Here is a 15144-nt window from a genome sequence, read left to right on the forward strand (position 1 = left end):
TAGCAAGGACAAACACGAACACAGCGCAAACTATCACTGAGAATTTTATTGAAGCAACTATACATGGACAGATATCACATGCTAAAAACTAATTTTTGAACTGACAAAGATTAGTCCCATGGTGCGCATCCATGGAGTCCAACTCTGCGGCATGTAGCGTCACCGAGGATTTCGCGACACATGGCTTCATGGAAGCGCACCATTGAAGTAATATTTTCTCCTCATAAGTATAACTCGCTATAGATCAAAGTAAATTATAGCGCAAGAAAAATTAGGTGCGCCAAAAATTTCAGGTAGTACTTGCGGAATGAATATTTCGATAAACTTATCAAGACATTTAATATATTTATTAATAATAATATTTATTTCCTACGAAATTCAAACAGATGTAACCCTGTTCGCAATGACTTCATAATCAAGAATGTTCATCTGACTGGTCGCTTTTTACAAAGACAGTATTGCTATAATTGAATAAAATCGGGAATATATCAGATTTTAAAACGCGTGCGCCCAACGGCCCGTCATGGCAGATTGACGGAGGATACAGCATATATATACTACAAAAATGTTCCAAAAGCCGGGTGAGTGCGTGATTCTAAAATATATACTCCAACGTAACGCAACAAAATTATAACAAAGTTACATAGACGTTTCGCCACCTGTGCGGGTGGCGTCCTTAGTATACGCACGCAGCAAGTGAGCGGAGGTCGCCCAGTCCACTGTTAGTCACTAATGCCCCTGTAAATGTCCGGTAGGGGGCCGCGGTTGTTATTGCAAGCCGATTTGTTGGTGCCAGTCTATGTTGAGGATGCCCCCCGCATAGGTGGCGAAAAGTCTATGTATTTTTGTTATGTTTTTGTTGCGTTAAGTCGGAGCAAATATTTTAGAAGCGTTTGTATAAATGTTTAGCCCAATGACTATTTTGATTTTCGAACATAGCAGTAAACTTCCCTTCGGGTCGGCGAATAGCTTCCTTATGAGCTGCAACCCATTTTAGTCCTCATGTGGAGGAATGTGGAGGAACGGGTTGGAAACAGCCATATACGCAGTTGAAATTGTTTGAACCAGACTGCTTCTTTTTTTCTAGCGATCTCGAGTAGTTGAAAAAAAAAAACTCTTAAGATCGTTTAGCCGGGCAATATGTTTTATAAGGGAACTATAGACTATCGTCGTCGTGGCGAAGACTGCGTGCAGTAACAACTTATTATTCCAAGTGCTTCCACATGATCATGGCTATCAATTAAGCTCTTAATAACAAACATAGCGGAACGACAACCATTGTAAACGACTACAGCTGCCATTCTATCACGGGAGCGTGAGAACAGACATGAGAGACATCACTAATTGCATTTCGCACCTCTTCTTTTAAGTTATGACGGTGTTGTTAGATATGTGTGTTCGTGTTTTTATGTATGTGTGTTCTTGTATTTTTTTGCATGTACCTACTTATATGCTTGCTTGTTGGGATGTATGCTAGATCCATTGAAGAGCTAAGGACTAGCCGCAGGCCTATCTGTGCGCCAACATCTTCTTTGCATAATATCAATAACAAAAAAAAGAGTTAAGGCAGCTGTAGACTAGTGGTGCCAAGCCTCAGGGATGTGCGGAATATATATATATATATTTTCTCTCTCTTTCTTGCTCTTTTTACCTTTCTGCATCTTTCTCTCGTTCTTTGTCACTCTCTCTTCCTTCGGTACTCTCTTTCATTCTCTCTCTGCATTTCGTTCTTTGAAAGTCGCGGGTTCGATCCTTGCCGTTCGCATTTGGATGGAAGCGAAATGCTAGAGGACCCTGCATTGTGCAGTGTCAGTGTACGTTAAAAAACAGCGGACAGTTAAAATTCCCGGCGCCCTCCACTGCGGCGCGCCTCGTAATCATGTAGTGGTTTTGGCACGTAATAACCAGATATTATTATTATATTATTATTATTATTATTATTATTATTATTATTATTATTATTATTATTATTATTATTATTACTGCATATTTATTTCTTTGTCATTCTTCCTATTCTATGCTTATCTCTCCCCCTCCCCCTCACGTCCCTTTCCCATCCCCTTGCTACACTACACTATACAAGCGATATGCTATTCTCTGCCAGCCTGCCTATATACTCATATACTAGAGTGGTTAGGACGCTCGCCTTCGGATCGTGGGTTCGAATCCCGCCTCGCCAAGAAACTTTTTCTCTTTCTTCCTGTCTCTTTCTTTAGTTTTCTGTATCTCTCTTTCTCTCTCTCTCTCTGTACTCGTCCTCTCACCTGTCGGTCGGCGTTATTTCAGGCCACCGGAGAAATCGGCGCACGTCCTGCGAGCGAAGCGGAACATGATGAAGACGAAGAAGGGGATGAAGAGAGCGCCGAGTGCCGGTTCATGACGATCATCATTTATTTTCACGCGCCACGGACCAGTGCTCGGCTTAAACGGCGCCGATGCTAAAACGAATGTGGAAGCGAAAGAACCACCACAGGAAGTCGCGTGGCCTGAGTGCAGTCTCGCACTCGCTTCGAGTCCCCTGGACAACCGATACCGCCCTTGCGCAGAGCGATAGCCTAATGTTAATCACTGCGAAAAACCGATCCCTGCCCCTGCCGGCAATGGACCGGCCTCCGCAATAACAACTCAGTATTTATGCTCAAAATGTATAGTGCATATAAACTAACTATGAATAGGATGGTTGTAGGGCGCCTCGATGTGTCCGCCTCCTCCACTACAAAGCAGAGACGCAGCTTTTTGTGGGCGCCATCTTGATTCAAACGTCCCCGTTCGCTCGCACTGACCCTCATGCAGTGGTGCACTTTCATTAAAATGCGCACAAATCCGACAAATATATGCAAGGTCTGCCACACTGAGGTCGCCACATTAAATCACATGCTCTGGGACTGTGACAAAAATCCGGAAGGTGCTAACTCCGGAACCCTTCCGCCGCGGTGGGCCGCTGCCTTGCGCAGCCCCAGCCTCGGCGACCAACTTTGGGCTGTCCAGCAGGCCCGCGAGGCGGCGGTGAGGCAAGGCCTCGACGTCCCCACGTGGGAGACCTAAAGCCCAGTCGGCGAAAGCTCTGCCGGACCATCAATAAAGTTGTTACCAACCAACCAAATCGGCTTCAGTTTGTCCCTTTTGACGGTAGTGTTTGCGCATAAATTCTTGGTAGCTAATATGTAAGACTTTCTATCAATAAATGCTAAATCATTTTGCGTGTATCTGTCTAACTGTATGGCCGCCGACGTCTTCGCGATCTTGCGGCCGTTTGATTAACTTGAAATGTCGAGAAATTGGCATGGTATGATCCTGTAACAAATGTAAATGAGAGGTCATAACATGAAAACCATGCATGCATGTCATGTATGTCGTGATGTAGTTACATGACACAGTGCAGGTGCTCTCGCAGAGGTTTCACTACGTTGGTTATGGCAGGACATGACGACGGTGCATAACGAACACAAGTGACAGGTCATAACGTGAATATCATGTCATGCATGTCATGTACGTCATTACATACATGACACGGTCTTGGAGTTTCAAACTCGTTTTATTCACTTGATATACACCGCATTCGGCATGGCAATATATGTGTAAGTCGGACATAAATTGCAGATCGCGAGATGTATATGTTGTCATGTATGTCATGATATACGTGACGGACGCGGTCAAGGCGTTCTCGCGGCAATTTAATCACCTTGATGTAAACCAAGTTGTCGTGATGTGACATTAATGCATCACCAATATTAGTTATAATTCATAACCTGAATATCGTAATATGCTTGTCACGTACGTCACATCATGCATAACAAGACGCCATCGTGATGCCATAAAGATCGTTTCATAGCATTTGTAATATAAAACGGACATCAATTTCTATTATGAGACGGTCATCAAATTATATGCGTGTATGACGAACATGAACGACAGGTACCGAAATGAATGCTCATGACATGCATGCCATGTGTATCAAGGCATCAATAATAGAGCTGCAAAAGCCCGTCATAGCGTTTGGTGAAAGAACCGATGCAATCACTTAAACACCAACGCGCTGACAGCCCCGTCCCTGTGCTAGCCGCTGCACTGCGCCTGACACTGTCGAACCAATATAACACTGTCGAACCGCTATATACTTTTTTCGTGTATCCAATCTTTGTGTTCATTGTACCAAGTTACTCACCCCCCCCACCTATGTAATGCCCAACGGGCCTTTAGGGTAAATAAAATGAAAAAAAATGATCGCCGGGAAGAAGCGGCAGCGCGGGGTGGGTAAAAAGTGTCTCCACTCTGTAAGCAGTGGCGCTGGCGTCGATGCACCCTAGATGGATGGATGCTATGAGCGTCCCCTTTATAATGGGGCGGTGGATGGATGGATGAATGCTATGAGCGTCCCCTCTATTACGGGGCGGTGATATGCACCACCTGGCACCACAAAAAGAAAAGAACACATTTTTTTTAAGTTGGCCTAATGCCTTGTCTAGTTGGAATGATTCGATCTTACCACAGAGAAAAAGCTTAAATTTAGAGCCTAGCATTCTACTTCTACCCTTAAGGGAGAATTACCTTATTTTTACCACTATATATTTTTGTCCTTTCTGTCTACTTTTTCTGCCACCACTACTCTAACCCTCTCTTACTTATTTCTGTCACGGACGTATTCAGCTTTCCATTGTTGTCCCTAAAACCCGAAGCTTCATGTAGGCTCGTGCCCAAATGTACACGTGGGTGGATATCTCCAGATTCTATCAGAACATGCTCCGCCGTTTCCTTATCTTCCCCGCAGCACGTGCATTTTTCTTCTTTACTGAATCTCGCTTTATAATTACGCCTTCTAAGGCAACCCGACCTCGCTCCAAACCGTAAAGCGCTTCCCCTTGAATTACCATATTCCTTATTTCCTCCTTATTTCGTTTTTGCATTTTCGGTAGTTACTGGGAGCCGATTTTTTTCCATCGCTGCTATCCCATTCATCCTCTCCACCTCTCTGACTTTCGCTTAACGCTCTTTGTTGCCATACCCCCTACTCTGACAGCCATATACTTGCTGGCAAGTGTCCTAGTTATTTTTCTCCACTGTAAGTCAACGCTCTTCCTATACAAATACCGGAACACCTTCTTTGCCAATCTACTCTCTGTCATATTCCTTAGCCTCCCTTCGAACATTATTTTGCTGTGAGCTTCCATCACCTCAAAACTGGACATATATTTAGCAGCGCCATCTCTTGGTCGCATACTTGTTTGCAACGCCACCGCTACTCACAATTTTCTTGCACAGTATAAGGAATGCGTTATACCTTCTACAGGGACACTATAAAGAAACCGAAAGTTAAGCTTCTGCGGTAGATAATCCTATTAATACCACAGCGGTGCCAATCCTACGGCGAACAGACTTTTTGTAAGGGAGAAAATAGCGAAAAACTGATTGATTGGTGCTCACGCCCCTTCGAATTTCTTGCAACAGTCTTTCGTGATGTCGGAGGTCTCAAACGTACAGAAACTACGGCTTGCAGATAGCTATTAAAAGAAATCCGGCAGATCCCACGCACTGTGGGAATCGATGTAATGCGAAGCAGCCAGCAAAGAGCTGCATCCATCGCTTTGTTTATTTTTGAGCCAAATGAAATCCTTCATGACGTGGCATCTAGTTCACCATATATAGCACGTTTGCCATGCACGCGTACATGCACAATGTGGTATATACCATGCCAATGAAACGTATATTTTTGTATATACACTGCATGACCGGTTGTTTATGTTCATCACGCACTGCTGTCATGCCATACCAATATTGGTGTATATCCAGTTATCTAAACGGCTGGAAGCGCACCATAACAGTGTCATGTAAATCATACCGTACATGACATGCATAACATAATTCGCATGTTAGGACCTGTCATTTTTGTTCGTCATACAGTCACATCGCACAATACTAATTTTGGTGTATATAAACGAGCGAAATGGCCGCGAGTCCACGATGAGCGTGGCATGTAAATCATGCCATACATGACATGCATGTCGTGGTTTTCATGTTACCATCTGTCATTTATGTTCATCATACATTCGCGTCACGCAATGCCAATTTTGGTGTATATCAAGCTAGCGAAACGGCCGCGATCGGACAATGAGCGTGGCATGTAAACCATGCCGTAAATGATATGAGTATCATAATTTTCAAGTTACCACCTGTAATATATGTTTGTCATGCAGTCACCTTGCGCAATACCAATTTTGGTGTATATGAAGAGATCGAAACGGCCGCGAATGCACCATGAGCGTGGCATGTAAATCATGACATACATGACATGCATGTCATGGTTTTCATGTTACCACCTCTAATTTACGTTCGTCGTACAGTCGCGTCGTGCAATACCAATTTTAGTGTATATCAAGCCCGCGAAATGGCCGCGAACGCACCATGAGCGTGGCATGTAAATCATGATATACCTGACATGCATGTCATGGTTTTCATGTTACCACCTGTTATTCAGGTTCTTCATACAGTCACATCGCGCACTACCAATTTTTGTGTATATCAACCTAGCGAAACGGCCGCGAGTGCGTCATGAGCGTGGCATGTAAATCATGACGTGCATGACACGCGTGTCATGATTTTCATGTTACCACGTGTCAGTCAGGTTCGTCATGTCGAAATGTCTCGTCATACCAGTTTTCGTATATATCCATTCATTTAAACCCCGCGAACCCCCCGAGAAAATGTCATGTAAATCATGCCGCACATGACATGCGTGTCATGATTTGCACGTTAGGACCTGCCATTATGTTCGCCATGAACTCTTGTCACGTCATACCAGTTTTGGTATATATGAAATTCACGGAATGGCCGCAAGAGCCCCAAGGCCGTGGAATGTAAATGTTGCTGTTCATGACATGCGTGCCATTATTTTCATGTTATGACCTGTCATTTATGTTCGTAATGCGGTCATGTTATTCCATACCAATTTTGGTATACATCCGATTAACGAAACGGCCAGGAGAGCACAAAGTCGTAGGCGGATAGATAGATAGATAGATAGATAGATAGATAGATAGATAGATAGATAGATAGATAGATAGATAGATAGATAGATAGATAGATAGATAGATAGATAGATAGATAGATAGATAGATAGATAGATAGATAGATAGATAGATAGATACGCTCAAACTCGCAGAAGTTCGTTAAGAAATGCTTCGCATTTAAAAAGCTAAGTTCGTTCATCCACAAGTGAAAGCTGTACGAACTGTGGAGCATCGATGCGCCTGTGTTTCCCTTTTGTTTATTTTGTCTTTATAAGCTCTTTTCTGTTCTTATTTTTTTATTGGGTTTATCTGTTCTCTTCTGCCCTTTTCTGTTCTTTTCGCGTGGTTGTGATATTTTCTATCATTTTCTGTTGTTTGCTTGTGATTATCTGATTTGTTTTGCGATCATCTGTTTTCTGTTCTATGGTCTCCTTTCTAATTATTTTTCTACTGTTTGCTGCTTCGAGCGCGGTGCGTCTAACTTCCGGCTCTTCGCCTCCGCTTCTCTTCCATCCGTGTCTAACTCCCGACGCTGGCTTTTCACTGTCTTGGACAGACGAATTAACCCTTAGGCGACGCTGGCATCCACGTGTGCGCTGGCGTTCCAAGCATGCAGCCTGCTCAACTTATGCGTATCAAACGTGTGACCTGCGTGACACTAACGACAACAGGGTGGTCAATTAAACAGCTCTGCACACAAAAGACGAAATGAAATACACCGGCACATAAACAACATTCCGCAAGCGGACTCTAGCCTTCCGTCTACGAAGACGAGGCTTCGCTTTCTGTCAAGACTGCGGCCCAGCTGCCAGGCGAGCACGGGTGATCATTTCGCGATCCGTTTGACTGAAGTCGATGAAATGCAATCCTGCTTGCCTGGTGAGATGTTGGTGCTGTGGGCATGCAGCAGCCGTTCGCCCACGCGGTGTCGTATCAGGATGCCTTCTGATTCATTGAGCGCAATTGAATCCGTGACGAGACTGATTCAGCACCGATTGTGGAGCGAGCAAAATTGAGGACGAAATAATTCGTCTTTGTTTGCAAATATCTCAAATAAAACGTCATGTTCTTGAGCCCGTTTTCTCCCAAAAGAAAAAAACAAAATCAGACAGATCTTACGCAATGTAGGAATCAATGTAATGCGAAGCAGTCAGAGAGGAGCTACATACAGCATATTGCTTGGCTTCAGCCAAGATGAAGGCATTCATGTCATGCATGCATGCATGCACAGTCAGGTATATGCCATGCTAATGACACGTATGTTTCGGTATATACAATGCACGATCTGTCATTCCTGTTCGTCATAAACTCATGTCACACCATACCGCATTTGGTACAATGTAGAATTAATGAAACAGCTGCTAGCGCACCATAACTATGTCATCTAAATCCCCCTGTACGTGAAGTGCATTCCATTATTTTCGTGTTAAAAAACTACGCTCATTCCTGAAGGTGCCTCCTCCATTCTAGCTCATTTTTCTCTTTCTCTTCAGTGTGCCTTTATGTTGGTCGTACGCGTTTGGCAACGTTATCAGTCGGCTTGGCGGAAACACATTTCCGAGAGCCCGTTGCGGCTGCCTTCGTTGCTGTGGGCTCCCATTACGAAAGGTCGAGTTGCAGCAGCTTCTTGCTTTTCGAAGTCGCGCTATCTGACTGCGCTGGATAAATCCGGTCGCCTCTGTAGCAGAACGTCAGGCGCTTTCTGCTCCTGCCGCGAGCATTCCTTGCCTGGCTTTCTTGCCTCGATTAAAGCTCAGACTGTTGCACTGACGTAGCATTTTTCGTACAGTGTAAGCTGCTATGAGCTCATAGCAACAGCTGTACATGGTGGCGTAGTTGTGCGTCCTTGCACATGGCAGCTATCGCACATAATCAGACAAAAAAAAAACGCCAGGCCTGCGCGGAAAGCGCAGCACAGTGACAGCGAAAGCTGGAAGAGCGGAAAATCTTTTGTGGCTACTAAAACAAGTAAACTAGCAACGTACCCACTACGCCACAAATCATAATTTTTGTGATGTTGGGAAGCACCCACCACGACATTATTGGTCATTCTGTGGAGAAACGAGCTACCATATGTAAGACATTACGTGCAGTTTGTTGATGCGACGGTTGATGACGATGAAGAATTATGGCTGAGCCGTTTGTAATGGGTTGGAAGCTTTAAACAACCCACTAGTTACGTAATCCACATCGTGTGACGCCCGGTCGTAATTTTACTCTCCCACCACGCTATATAAGATAGGTCAACGTGAGAAAGAGAGAGAACTTTATTGAGATCCGGAGGAAATGCATCATGGGAGCATTATAAGCTTCCTTGGCAACCTATAGAAGTGCACATGCGAGGAACCCACTACGCTATAAATCATCATAGTTTTTTGAAGTAGGGAAGCAGCCACTATTTCATTTTTAGTCATTCTGCGGAGAATCGTAGTACCCGCTAAACACCTTTAATGCATTGTGTGCACTTTGTTGATGCTGTGGCTAATGACGATTAAGAATTATGGGATAGCCCTTTGTAATGGGTTGGTAGCGTTCAACAACCTACTCGTTGCGCAATTCGCATTGTGTGACGCTTGGTTGCAAAATTCGCGTTGTGTGACGCTTGGTTGTTATTTTACTCTTCTACCACGCTACAATACATGTGTTAATGTGGTTCCTTCCCGACATGAAGCCTGTATAGGGTCTTTTTGCAACGCAGTTTCAAGCACAGGCATGGCTCCGAGGTAGAACACTGGGCTCCCACGCAGAGGGCCCAGGTTCGAACCTCGTTCAATCCTGGAAATTTTTTTCTTATTTCATACTTTTTCTTATTTCGAGCGATAGAGGTTACGGACACCGGCGGCGACGGCGGCGGACAACTACGGCGCCAAAAACGGCCCTTGTTGTCATCTCATAACAGCTTTCGCTGTAAAAGAAACAGGTTCTAGGGGGAACCGAACCCAAACACTCTGCGTGGCAGACGAATGTTCTGCCACTGAGCCACACCAGTGCTTCAAACCACTTCGCAGATAAACCCTATGCAGGGGTCGTGTCGGGCGAAACATCGCGTTAAGAGATGTATTGCGTGTCAGAAAATTAAAGTCACATAAGGCGTGACACAATGTGGATTGCGTAACGAGTGGGTGGTTAAATGATTCTCACCTGCAAATGGTTCAGACATAATTATTTATCATCATCAGCCACTGCACCAACAAGATGTGCAGCTAGGTAGGTACGTGTATTGCCTTACAGACGCGTAGTGGGTACCCCCCTACTTCGCAAAATGATGAATTCTCACGTACTGGGCATTTGCCTACTTCGCAAATAATGACTATGACGTAGCTGGCACCTCGCAACTGAATTTGCAGCAGTCGCCTCAAGAGGGTTTACGACCGTTTCTATGAAGGCCGCTCATCCGGCTAACGCTATGGCTTTGTGCGTGGTCCGCGCAGGCCTGAAGTTCCTTTTTTTTTTAGATTCTTGTCGATGCTTCGTAGCTATAGGACAGTTAGATTTTAATTGTATTAACAGACCAAAATAGTGCCTCCTATGAAATGTCTTAATCGTGCCCAAAATCCAAAAAGAAAATGATGTTGAAACACCCTGAAGCACGATTATTATGCAAATAGGGCAATAAAAGCCGCTGCCGAAGTTAGAAGTGCTGAGTGAACGACTCATCGACATCAAAGGACCAAATTTGTTGCCTCCCAGCGTTTTCGTTATTATTATTATTATTATTATTATTATTATTATTATTATTATTATTATTATTATTATTATTATTACACGTCCATACACAACTACACAGAGGAAAGAGGGGGACAGCAGGCTGACAACTGTCACCAAGAGGGGCACGACACCTGCCTACTCTTTCGGGAGGAAGGAAGATATAGAGGAGAGGAAGATGGAGGAGAGAAAGAGGAAAGAAGATTGGATAGTAAAGTAAAAAAAAATGGAGACTTGGTCAGAATAATTAAAACCCGAAAATAAAACGTCTCTACAGGGGTGGCCAGTTGCGTTTGGTCCATAAATATCAGCAGAGCTCGATTAGCCTGGTCGCGTCTAAACACACACTATCTTGGAAAAAAAAGTAAAAAAAAAAAGCGAAGCAAACGCGGCTTGCATTAAGTCGCGCGATGCTGGGTCACAGGAGAGCTGCTGGGCACGTTTCCGCTTCTCTTATTCAAGGGGCCATGACACAGTCACGAAACAATTTTCAGTTTTAACCAAAACGTAGAAGTAGAGTCTATTGTGCCCATACTTATATGAAAAATGCACTGTACAAAAGTATTTGAGTGGAAAATAAGCCCTAGAAGTTGCCAGCTACAAACCTAAACCCTGCCCACCACCGGCGACCTCCATTTTGCCATGGGGTGTGTGACGTCATGCGCTGCATGCAGTGGAGCCGTCGTCTTCTACCAAGGTTTCAGCCGCTGCAAATCGTTCACTTACAATGCCAAACTAAAAGTACGGTGAAATAGCTCGATTTTACGCGCAGCTGACCACGCAACAAAATCGTTCGCCGAAATGCAGACGCTAGCACAAAAGCAGCTTGTAACGTCACGGCTCGCGACTGCGCCAGTGTTGCCAAACTCTGAGGCCGCTCGCGTGTTTATGAAATATTCAACTATAAGTTAAGCGCTCGGCCAAATGCGCTAAAATTTCGCCAGCTTGTCTCTGAACGCACAAGGATTAACGCATATAACACAGATTATGGTCGAAAATTGGGTGCCGCGGCCCCTTTAAACCATCGGCAGGGGTCAGTTCATGATGATGATAATGTCCTACCCACGACACATGGCCAACCTTGACCATAACAGCTCTGCTGTACAAGGTAATAGTCCATGGTCACGCACTTAAATCCAAGGAACTCATACTCTTTAACCAGCAATCCTGCTGCGTAACGAATGCGGGAAAGCCTAATATAAGATACCCAACTGTTTCACAGGAGCTCCTAGTATGCACACAACCGAATGTCCACACGTTCTTTATGGTATAAGCGTTCGCGCACCCATGCAGCGCCATCCCGTGATCGCGAAAGTAATTCACAAAAAAAATTAAGGCAGCTTTCTGACTTGTGATGCCAACCCTGAAGGAACAACGGACATGGTCGGCCTTCTTTGTTTCTCTTTATTTTTCTTTCTTTCTCTTTCTTTCTATCCCTCTTCTTCTATTTCTTTCTCTCTTTCCCACCCTTTCCTTGTTTTATTTTTCACTTTCTTCCCTTTCTTTCTCTTTCTATATATTTATTTCTCTCTCTTTCTTTCTGTGTTTTTGTTTCTCTCTCTGTACTCGCTCACTCGCCCATCAGACTTATTGCATCGCACGCCGAACAAATCGGGAGAGGGCGTGCGGGGTGTACATATTCGGGGAGCGAAACAGAAGATAAGTTATTGCGTTGCACGCGCTAGAAAAGTAGAGACCTTTCATGATGATGATAGTTTCTGGGAACGCGTAACGGCATAACGAAAAGCATAAGAGCTCCGCTGTCAAGAGGAATTACGGAAATTTGTCACTTGTTCAAGTATTAATTTCGATCTGCATTTCAAATGTCGAACTAAATTCGGCTATTCATGTAACTCAGCTGAGCGACACTACTTCTACCACCAGGTTTTTTTAAGAATTCGTAATAATAGTGATACTACTACTACTACTATACTACCACTACTACTACTACTACTAATAATAATAATAATAATAATAATTTATTTATAATTAATTAATTTCGGCTGGTGGACCAGCCATTGTCAAAGTAACCTGACAAAGGCTGGTCCACCAGCCGAAAACGTCAGTAAACATACCTCAAAAACCAACGTGCGTCGTACTCTCTCTTGTTTCTTATTCTACCGGGGCCAACGTGACTTCCTTGCTGCAACTATATATATATATATATATATATATATATATATATATATATATATATATATACATATATATATATATATATATATATATATGCAAGGAAGGGGCGAGGAAACTTTCTTGAAAGCAGATTTACTTAACGTTTTCAGCTGGTGGACCAGCCTTCGTCAGACTCTGACGAAGGCTGGTCCCCCAGCTGAAAACGTTAAGTAAATCTGCTTTCAAGAAAGTTTCGTCGCCCCTTCCTTGCATATAATACGTCGGGTCCAGCGTGAATGACGTTCAAAGAATTCGGTATATATATATATATATATAGCATTTAAGGCGTATCCTTGTCTCGCACACTTTTTTAGGACTCAGCTAACATTTTCAGCAGCCAGCATTGGCTCCCGTGTGCCACGGTCGAGGCAAAACGACTCACCCTATTCTCCGGCACCTACTGGCACGGTTCCCGTAGAAGCCCGCTTTCGAGAACACCCCTTGGACAACACGCAACTGCGTCGCTTGCCTCGCTCGCGAAGCGCCACGGAGAGGTGACGCGTGCGGAAAGTGAAGATGGCGCCAAGGCCAAATCCACTACGCCGCGTAGAGGGGAGGCAGCGTGTAATGCCGCGCTGCTTTCTATGTAGGGGGGATGCGCCGTTCGGCATACAAAGGGCGCGTGAGCGACGGGCGTGTCGCAAGCGTTTTGTACGCAGCGAACAATGAAACTAGCGAAGGCGCCCAAGGCGTTTTTACCGCGCTACTCCGTCGCTCCCCAGCATTCCGAGAGCCCGGCCGTCGACATCGGTATTATTATTGGCAAAAAAGCTGCCTCTCATATTTCAAGAACTCTCGCGTGGTCATGAATTTATCTGCTATCTATATTATCTGTTGCCCGCCGTTGTGGTTCACGGCACCATGCGGACATGCTGCTGCAAATATGTTGACGGACTCGAAGGCTCTCCCTGACACGACAGCAGAATTTATATGTATATAAGGGCAGAACTCGCAAATGCACATGCACACTACTTTATGTGCACTATAATCGACGCGAAGCCTAAAGAGTACGGTGATTTTCAGCGCTGCATTGATTGTTGGGGGTGCTGAATCTCGGAAGTCACTTTCATCTTTACGTTTAATAATGTAGCATAGGAAGCGCCCTACCGGCGCGCGTATGGAGTGCGAACTGTAACGACCCCGTTCAAACGGAAACCTCTGTTGCCCTTTAGAAACCTAGTCACTTCGTGTCGACGTTTCCTTCGACATGACGCTTCTCTTTCTTAATGAATTCATCTACGTCAACCAGTGAGTTCATTCGGCTTAGGAATGCATCAACTGCCAAGTGCCTGTTCCAGAGAACACTTGTAGAAATGTTGGCGTATTCATTGCTGCCCGGCTGACTGTCTTACGAGCACTTATTATTTTTTCGGGGGGTTGCTGCATTTCAATATAGCACACAAAAGGTACATTTTGATACTGCACAGTTCCAAGGACTCGTCCATAATCAAGCCCCTGGACTAGTTAAACGGTATACTGATTCCTACGCATTCGTATTTCTATTTTACGTATTCGTGCTTGTCGAAGCGAGGAAAGCATATTATAATATTATAAGTTGTATTACTAATAGTGGAATAGTTGTTTGTGGTATACCGAGCAGAGCTTAAAAATTCGGCCGATCCCACGTACCGTGGGAGTCGATGTTATGCGAAGCATGCGGCGGGAAGGCGTCTGTGGCGCAATTTTTTTTTTATTGAGCGATACGTTATAAAATGACGCTAAAGATTTGTATAAATTTTATACGCACACATATACGTTGAATAGGCGCATATGTGTTATATAACCAGTTGTTGACAGTTGGTTAACGCTGCCAACGGCAACGTGGGTATTACCAACACCAGAAGCGCTAAGCTGATATGTAGTGCTTATATTTGTCCCTTATGATGAAGAACGCAGGCACGTTTCACGAACCCGTGTGCATGTGTGGAAGAGGTTCTTGACAGTTCTTGAACAAGGTCGTCATCACCGTGATCAGTGAGCACCAGCTGCTGGACTGGACTTGTTAATCGGATCCGTTCGTGATCACGGCTATGAGGAGTCTAAGTGTAGTGCAGTGCGGGGTAGAGTGCAGCTGGTGGAAATCCTGGATACCTCTTACGATAAAATGATCAATGATGCCTCCTGTCGAGGACGTGGCAGCAAGGTCTTTTGATGCACTATCCACATCCAAGCCGTCCTTCACGCAGTATAAGGACCAAACTTCGTTGCCAGGTCTTGATAAATCAATGTTGAAGTCACCGGTATTGATGAGAGGCCTGGT

General features: G+C 44.4%; 1 protein-coding gene across 1 annotated transcript in view; it reads right to left on the reverse strand.

Moving 5' to 3' along the window:
* Nucleotides 1-13402, reverse strand: part of LOC119374550 (sulfotransferase ssu-1) — a 459957-nt gene extending 446555 nt beyond the window's left edge. The window contains exon 1 of the mRNA XM_049410983.1: nucleotides 13267-13402. The gene's annotated coding sequence lies outside the window, so the exon portion shown is untranslated. The remainder of the gene's footprint in view (nucleotides 1-13266) is intronic.
* Between the last annotated feature and the right edge of the window lie 1742 nt (nucleotides 13403-15144).

The sequence above is a fragment of the Rhipicephalus sanguineus genome, chromosome 11, assembly GCF_013339695.2.
Source record: "Rhipicephalus sanguineus isolate Rsan-2018 chromosome 11, BIME_Rsan_1.4, whole genome shotgun sequence".
In the NCBI taxonomy this organism is placed as follows: domain Eukaryota; kingdom Metazoa; phylum Arthropoda; class Arachnida; order Ixodida; family Ixodidae; genus Rhipicephalus; species Rhipicephalus sanguineus.